Below are 9,295 nucleotides of genomic sequence, written 5' to 3'. Positions count from 1 at the left end.
CTATCAACATCCATAAAATTATTAGATTAATATATCTTTTAATATTAATAATAATAAGACTAGTTTACCTCCCTACTGATATTTGCACCAATCAAATTCAATATTAATAATCTCATAAACATGTGAACATCATGTTAACCCCTAGGCATTTGTTTTGGCATTTGTGTCAAATGATTTGGAAGCATGTTATCATTGGAATTTCATGTTTAGCATACATTGCTTAGAAAGGTTGACTTGTGACACAATTGTATACATGTGATTAAGTGACTAAGGTATCGTTCAACATTGAAGTCACTTAGGTGACTAGGTAACATAACGTGATGTTTCCCATCAATATGAACCTAGCGGGCATAATGTTTTTTCTTTATTAATTTCCACCGAAATACTCGGTGAGTGGGACATGACGTATTATTGGAAGGGCACATTATTTTTTTTCTTTGAAGCTTATTTTTTATAGCTCTGTTTTGTGGAAGCCCTCTTGCTTGAACTAGGGCACATGCATACAAGTCAGTATTTGTTTGGTTTTACCCTCGACCAAAAAAGACGTAGTGATAGGTCTTGATGAGTGATTCATGGCAATTTTTGAACAGTTACACCACAATAGTTTTGAGAGAATCTTCAGCACACGGTTTACTTCATCAGGTGTTTTCGTTCCTGATTTTTTTTTGCAAATCTCTTTCTTTACTATGCAGTAGTTTTATTTGGGACAATCATTATATGGTTTTACCTTTGTTAAGGAAGGGTTTAAGAAGTTTGTTTGAAAAAATAAAAGGGGTTTAGCAAAGTTTTGTTAAATGAAAAAGCTCTCTCTCGGTGTATGCATTCTTGTAAAGAGTCAGCTCTTGGGTTTTTATTTTGTTATGGGTAAAGGGTTTGTGTTTCTGTGTTGTTAAAATCATTTTATCAAACCCTATCTTTCAGGTCCTTGTTTTCGGTTTGAGTTAGAGCAATTGTCATAACTTATCATAGTCTTTGTGGCTCTATAGTTCGAACCCTAGCTTCTTTTTCTATCCTTATGGGGTTTATGTTTCGAGTGCTTGTTATTGTGATGCACATTCATATATGGTTAATATCCTAGTCAAGTTATTCTTGATCTATTAGGTTGTCTTTCTATAACCTGAGTATACATGGTGCTAACAGTTGAAAATATTTTTTTGTTTATATTCAGTTAAGGACAGTTATGGAGAAGTTAGTTCATCTTTCTTTCAAAGATGTTGAACATCATATGAGATTTGATTGAAACCTTTCAAAATAGAGAGTTGTGCCTGATCAAAAGAAAATTTTCTCTCTTGCTATCTGTTACTTTGCAAAGTTATTTCAGTTTTACATAAGCATTGATTCATGTTGTATATCTGTTTTTCTTTGAGAAATATTTGGAATGTATTTGTTTCACTACAGCGTATCACTATGTGTAGCTTTATATGCATAATTATATTTTATACATGAGCAAACAGGCTCTTTATATTATATGATTGTGTATGTTTAATATACACTATGGTGTATTGTAATTTAACTATTTGAGATGTACTACTACTTCTAAATCTCAATTAATATGAGATTAGAAGATGCTATGTAAAGAAGCATAGATGACACTCTTTTTATAAAACTCAATCAGTAAAGTTAGAAAGCCAGTGAGGCATTGTAAAAGTGATTTTTTTCAGATAAGCCAGTGAGGCATTTTGAGTAGTTGTATTCCCCAGAAGGGTTTCCACTTAGGATATATTATTGTCTCAATTTGCGTTGTGATATTTGTGCATGATTTTGCATCTACTTGTCATTTCATGTTGATTATGTTTTTCAAACTACAAAAGTTTTACAAGATCGATAATTGACTATCAACATTGATTCACCCCACCCCCCTCTCAGTGTTGATTGTACTCCAACAAGTGGTATTGGAGACAAACCCTTGTTGAAAAGAAAACTAGGGGTTTCCTGGTAGGAGTACTTATGGCTAGTCAAGAGGGTCAATCATCTGTTGGAGCACCTTTATTTAATGGTTTTGATTATGCTTTCTAAAAGTTTAGAATGAAAAGGCATTTAACCTCTCTAGGATATAAAGTTTGGTTTGTTGTTGAAAATGCATACACTTCCATTACAACACCTTCCACTCCTGATGAGGAGAAGGAATGTGAGTGTGATTCCAAAGCCTTTAATTCTATTTGTTGTGGCTTAACTAATGATGTCCTGGTTAAAATCATGGATTGCAAAAATGCTAAAATTGTCTAGGATAAACTCTCACATATCTATGAGGGTGATGAACAAGTTAAAGAAGAAAGTTACAAACCTTTAGAGCTAGGTTTGAGAGTTTCATAATAATTGAAAATGAGAAAATTGTAGGTTATTTATTGAGAGTTCAAGATGTTGTGAACTCTATAAGAGGTCTTGGTGAGGATTTGAAAGAACCAATTGTAGTTAAAAAGGTGTTGAGGTCTCTAACACCTAAATTTGATTCCAAAATCTCTTCCTTATAGGAAAGAGATATCAACAAAGTCACTTTAGATGCTTTGCATACTGTTTTTACAACTTATGAAATGAGAATCAATGACAATTGCTCTACTAGTAGAGAATTTTCTTTTAAGTCTGTCAAAAAGGATAGTGATAGTATGTGTGAATCTGAAAATCTAGATGAACATGACATGGCTTTTGTCAAAAAACTAAGAAGAGGGTTTGGTAAATATAAAGGGAAGTTACCCTTTAAGTGTTTCGATTGTGGCAAGATCGTACATTATGATTCTCAATGTCCAAATAAGGATCTAAGTGACAGTGATGATGAGGGCACTAGAAAATTAGAAAAGAAAAAAATCACTAATTTCAAGAAGAAGAATGTCTTCAAAAAGAAGAAGAGTCTATATGCAAATGTTACAAATAGTCTTTCTGATGAATCTATTCAAGAAGGAGAAGAAACACTATTCATGGCAATAGTGACTCCAAATACCACTCAGGAGGAAATTGATTCAGATAAATTTGCATCTGAGATTGATCTTGAAGGAGAGTTAAGAAGTGCTCTCAAGAAAATAAAGAAATTAAGAAAATAAGTCATAACCTTAAAGATCAGAATCAAAATCATGAAAAACTCATTTCGGATCTAACATTACAGATTGAAGAGGACAAAACAATTCTTGAGGTAACTCAAGGAAAATTCAAAGACAAAGAAGAAGAATACTGCTCCTTAGAAGCAAAGATTGTAAATGTTCGAAAGAAGCTGGACAAGTCATCTGACTTTGTGAATAAGTCTTGCAGTGACAAGAAGCTTTCTGAAGGACAATGCTCAAAACAAGCTGAAGCTGAGAAGGAGATTGACAAGAAATGTAAGTCTCCTAGATATAATTTTCACTTCTTTGGTTATTGTGTCAATTGTAATCAAATTGGACATAAAGAAAATGACTGTAGAATTGTGTCAAGAAGAAAATACAATCTTGTCAATGGTCATCTTTATAAATTTTTAAGCAATCTCGGATGCTTTAGATGCAAAGATTTTGGTCATTGCTGCCTTTTGCAATTTTGTTCTTAAACAGTCAGATAAAACTGTCAAATGAAGACTTCTTTGGAAACCAAAATGGAAATCTGAAGTTTTAGTTGCACAAACAACTTTATACTTAGCTAAAAAGAATCTTTGGGTTCTGGATAGTTGATGCTCTCACCATATGACTGGTGATAAAAATAAATTTATCTATCTTGAAAACTATTCAGGAGTTGCTATGAGATTTGGCAATGATCATTGTATTTAGATAAATGGTAAAGGCACAATTATGCTTAATAATGACGCACCAGTACATGATGTTTATTATTTAGAGGGTTTAACACATAAATTAGTGTAAGTCAAATTTGTGACAATGGCTTCTATGTGACCTTCTCTGTACTTGGTTGTGAGATTGAAAAGAAATATGGAAAGTTTATAGCAGCGGGTTTCAGAACAAATGGGAACATTAATAACCTTTACGAAAATTCTAACAACAAACAAGAGTCTAGTGTGTGCTTCATGAGTCAAGTTGATGAGACTAGACTTTGGCATAGAAGATTAGGGCACATAAATTATGACAATCTGATCAAAATCAGTCAAAATAAAAATGGCAGGAAAATGCCAACTCTTTCAAATCGTAACAACAACATCTGTAAAGAGTGCCAAGAAGGGAAACAAACCAGGGTTAGTTTTAAACCTAAAGAGTGCTCTTCTACTAAACCTTTGCATCTTGTTCACATTGACCTGTGCGGTCCTATGAGAACCAAGTCATTAAATAATGAAAGATATTATATGTTATTTATTGGCGATTACACAAGGATGACATGGGTAACAGTTTTGCAACATGAGGCAGAAGCTATTCATAGGTTCAAGGTATTTAGGAAAATGGTGGGAAATGAATCAGATCTTAAGATAAAATGTCTTAGATTAGATAAAGGGAGAGAGTATACTTCTCAAGAATTTGTAGATTACTGTAAAGAACATGGTATAAAAAGCCAGCAGTCAACCTCTAGAACACCACAACAAAATGGTGTTGCTGAGAGAAAAAATAAAACAGTAAAGGAAATGGCTAGAACCATGCTTCGGGATGCAAACTTGTCTAATACTTTTTGGAAAAAAGCATTTCATATTGTTGTGTATGTTTTAAACAAAGTACAATTAAGAGTCAACACAAAATTCACTCCTTATGAACTTCTGGTATGGTAGGCCAACAAATGTTGGCTATTTTAAAATCTTTGGTAGTAAGTGTTACATTAAGAGGGATAATGACAATATTAGCAACTTTGAATCCTGTTGTGATGAGGGTATCTTTCTGGGTTACTCTACTCGTAAAAAATCCTGTAAATATTATAACAAAAGGCTAAAAAGAGTAGTAGAAAGTACCAATGTTAAAGTTGATGAAATGGTTAACTCTGGCACAAAAGAACTTGAAGATGATAACGTTGTAAAAGCTTTTGAAAATGAACCGAAAATTGAAAATTAACAAAAACCAAGAAATAACTCAAAATCAGATGAAGAAACTGAACATAATGTATCAAATGATCCTATGAATTTTACACCAATAAGGTCTACTAAATTACTGTAGAAAAATCATCTTGAAGAATAAATAATTGGTGACAAAACCACATGAATTATAAATAGAAAAAGAGTTGTAAATACTAGCAATCAAGTTCATTTGTGTTTATTATCCCAATTTGAGCCCAAAACATATACAAAATCTAGTCATATGCTTCTTGGATCAAATCTATTCATGAGGAACTTGATCAAATTGAAAAGAACAAGACCTAGGAGCTTGTTCTTAGGCCTTCAAATAAAAGCATAGTTGGGGCCAAGTGGGTTTTTAGGAATAAATGTGATGATAAAGGCAATGTGATTAGAAACAAAGCCAGGATAGTATGTAAAGGATATTCATAGATTGAGGGGGTAGATTTTGATGAAACCTTTTCCCCTGTAACAATACTTGAAGCTATCAAAATATTCTCATATTTTTCTGTTATAAGAATTTTAAAGTGTAGTAGATGGATGTCAAAACTGCATTCTTAAATTGTGACCTTTAACAAGAAGTGTATATGGAACAACCTAAAGGTTTTGTATGTGCAGGAAAGGAGGATCATGTGTAAAGATTAAGAAAAGCCTTGTATGGCTGAAAACAAGCTCCAAGAGCCTGGTATGCCAAATTAGACAAACATTTGCAGGAACAAGGTTTTCTCAAGGGTGTTGTTGACCGTAACTTGTATTTTAGATAAAAGGGGAAAACATGCTTATTGTTGTTGTTTATGTAGATAACATCATTTTTCGTAGTGATGATACAAATTTGTGTTCTAAATTTCCTCATCTCATGACATCTAAATTTGAAATGTCTATGCCGGGTGAACTCTCTTTCTTCTTGGGGTTACAGGTCAATCAATTGGATAAAGGGATATTCATATCTCAAACTAAATATGCCAGAGAAATGTTAGACAAATTTCAGATGAATGGGTGTAAACCTATTGGTACACCTATGGAAACAAATTGTAAGCTTAAACAGGAAGTAGATCAGCCTAATACAGATCATACTTTGTATAGGTCTATGATTGGCAACTTATTATATTTAGCTACAACCAGACCTGATATTATCTAGTCTGTATGTTTGGTCTCAAGATTTCAGTAATCACCAAAGAAATATCATTTAGATGTTGTTAAAAGAATTTTGAGATAGATCTCTGGTACTCCTGATTAGGGGGTTTGGTATCCTAGGTATAATGATTTCACTTTAGTTTCCTATTCTGATGTTGATTGGGCAGGTTGTTTGGATGACAGAAAAAGAACTTCTAGATGTTCTTTCTTCCTTGGTGATAGATTGATGGCTTGCCATAGTAAGAATAAGGATTCAGTAGCTATGTATATAGCAGAGGCTGAATACATTGCACCCACTTCTTGCTACACTGAGGTTCTAGCAAATGAAGTTGTTCTGCATTTTGTGTCCTCCAAAGATCAAGTGGTTGATATTTTCACCAAGCCATTACCCAAAGAGACTTTAATTGAGGCATTAAGAGATAAACTTGGTGTCTTATCTCTCAGTTTTGTTTAGTGATTTACTCCAATTCATGGAGTAAGGGGGAGCATTTCATGCACATTTTTTTTACCCTAGTGGCATTAAAGTAAATTTATGATGCATTATCATACCTGTGATATTTTTATGCACCATATGCGTGCTTTCAATTTTTTTTGTTGGTTTCAGCTTCTCTCCTTTGGCATTATTGTCAAAAGGGGGAGAAATGGCTATCCTATCATGGTTCAATAGTGCTTTATGGCAGTTTTATGATAGTTTTATGCAGTCAACAGTGATTTGTGAAAGTTTTATGCAATCAGCAGTGATTTGTAACAGTTTTATGCAGTCAACAATGATTTGTATTTGTGATTCAGCAGTTTAGTTTTTCATATGGTACCATAGCATATTTTTCATGGCATACATGGCATATTCTTTCATATGGTATCATGGCATATTTTTCATGTCATACATGGCATATTTAGTTTTGATTTAGTATCATGGTAATATTCTTGTGATTTAGTGATCTTGTGGTTTGACATCTCCCTTGAAGTCATAGGATACACTTGACAAGATTGTGTTTTACATGGGTATTCAGGTATTGCAGGTATATTGTTCTCCAGACTTTGGTTATATTTGACACCAATGCTAAAGGGGGAGTTTGTTAACCCCTAGGCATTTGTGTCAAATGATTTGAAAGCTTGTTATAATTGGCATTTCATGTTTATCCTACATTGCTTGGAAAGGTTGATTTGTGACACAATTGTATACATGTGATTAAGTGACTAAGGGGTCGTTCAACATTTAAGTCACTTAGGTGACTAGGTAACATAATGTGATGTTTCCCACCAATATAAACCTAGCGGGCATAATGTTTTTGCTTTATAAATTCCCATCGAAATACTCGGTGAGTAGGACATGACATATTATCGGCAGGGCATATTATTTGTTTGTTTTGAAGCTTATTTTTCATAGTTTTGTTTTGTGGAAGTCCTCTTGCTCATACTAGGGCACATGAATACAAGTCAGCATTTTATTGCTTTTACCCTCAGCCAAGAAAGATGCAGTGATGGGTTTTGATGAGTGATTCATGGAATTTTTTGAACAGTTACACCGTGACAATTTTGAGAGAATCATTAGCACACAGTTTACTTCATCAGGTGTTTTCCTTCCTGAATCTTTTTTCTATAAATTTCTTTCTTTACTGTGCAGTGGTTTTATTTGGGCAAATCGTTATATGTTTCTATATTTGTTAAGGAAGGGTTTAAGAAGTTTGTTTGAAAAAATAAAAGGGGTTTAGCAAAGTTTTGTAAAATGAATTTAATCTCTCTCTCAACATATGCATTCTTGTATTCAGTTAGCTCTTGGTTTTGTATTTTGTTATGGGTAAAGGTTTTGTGTTTTTGTGTTGTTAAAATCATTTTATCAAACCCTATCTTTTAGTTCCTTGTTTTGGGTTCGAGTTAGAGCAATTGTCATAACTTATCATAGTCTTTGTGGCTTTTTACTTCGAACCCTTGTTTCTTTTTCTATCCTTATGGGGTTTATGTTTCAAGTGCTTATTATTGTGATGCACATTCATATATGGTTAATATCCTAGTCGGGTTTTTCTTGATCTATTATCTTGTCTTTCTATAACCCGAGTATACATGGTGCTAACAGTTGAAAAGATTTTTTTATTTATATTCAGTTAAGGACAGTTATGGAGGAGTTAGTTCATCTTTCTTTCAAAGATGTTGAACATCATATGAGATTGATTGAAACCTTTCAAAATAGAGAGTTGTGGCTGATCAAAAGAAAAATTTCTCACTTGCTATCTGTTACTTTGCAAAGTTATTTCAGTTTTACAAAAGCATTGATTCATGTTGTATATCTGTTTTTCTTTGAGAAATATTTGGAATGTATTTGTTTCACTACAATGTATCACTATGTGTAGCTTTATATGCATAATTATATCATATACATGAGAAAATAGGCTCTTTATATTATATGATTGTGTATGTTTAATATACACTATGGTGTAATGTAAGTGAACTACTTGAGATGTAAGCACTGATTGTAAATATGGTAAAATGAACAGACTTTGTCCAAGCAAAACAGACAGACAATATATTAAAGAACAGACTTTGTCCAAGAAAAATGGATAGGAAATAAAAATAACTGACTGTTGTAGTAACAATTTTTTAATATCTTCTTCCCTATAAATTAACAGACATGGACTAAAAGTAACTGACTAACGGGGTAACAAAAAACAATTATATTTCATCTTCTTCCCTATAAACTATCTTCTCCTTACCACAGAGAAAATTTGATTACTTTGTAGCACCTTTCACTCGAAAAAATCAATCTTGCAAGCACTTAAACAAATTTTGAGTGTCACAACGTCTTCCTGCAAACAGGGTCTCATTTTTGGTATATTTTTCTTAATCCTTTTATTTCTATTGTCGGGTATGTTTGGTAATCCTTTTTTTATTATATATTTTGAGATTTGAACTTGTAATTTTTGTTTTGAATAGAATTTTGTAATAACTTCTTCACTTTAGAATGAGTTTTTTTTACTGTAATGGTCTCAAAAACTAAGTTTCTTTTTAAATTTTGTCAAATCCAAGAGTATATTTCAATAACAGACATGAGGGATTGATTGTATAAATAGCCTCAACGTCCTTTTTATATAGCGGTATGTGACTCGTACTGAAATTTGTTGAAAATTTTAAAAATAATTGTAAAGCAATAAAAAACAATTTAAATAGGGAATTTGTGTTGTCTTAAATGTATTTCTACATGCATTGTAGACATAAATTACTTAA

At 32.6% G+C, this 9,295-nt stretch overlaps 1 long non-coding RNA gene across 1 annotated transcript; it reads left to right on the top strand.

The window, feature by feature from the left end:
* Nucleotides 1-420: 420 nt before the first annotated feature.
* On the top strand, nt 421-7,533 carry LOC131858205 (uncharacterized). Its single transcript, XR_009358961.1, has 2 exons — nt 421-3,308; nt 5,561-7,533. It is a non-coding gene; the product is annotated as an uncharacterized LOC131858205 (long non-coding RNA).
* The last annotated feature ends 1,762 nt before the right edge of the window (nt 7,534-9,295 follow it).

The sequence above is a fragment of the Cryptomeria japonica genome, chromosome 9 (assembly GCF_030272615.1).
Source record: "Cryptomeria japonica chromosome 9, Sugi_1.0, whole genome shotgun sequence".
NCBI lineage: Eukaryota > Viridiplantae > Streptophyta > Pinopsida > Cupressales > Cupressaceae > Cryptomeria > Cryptomeria japonica.
Note: the sequence above shows the minus strand (reverse complement) of the source record. Positions and strands in the feature narration are given on the sequence as shown.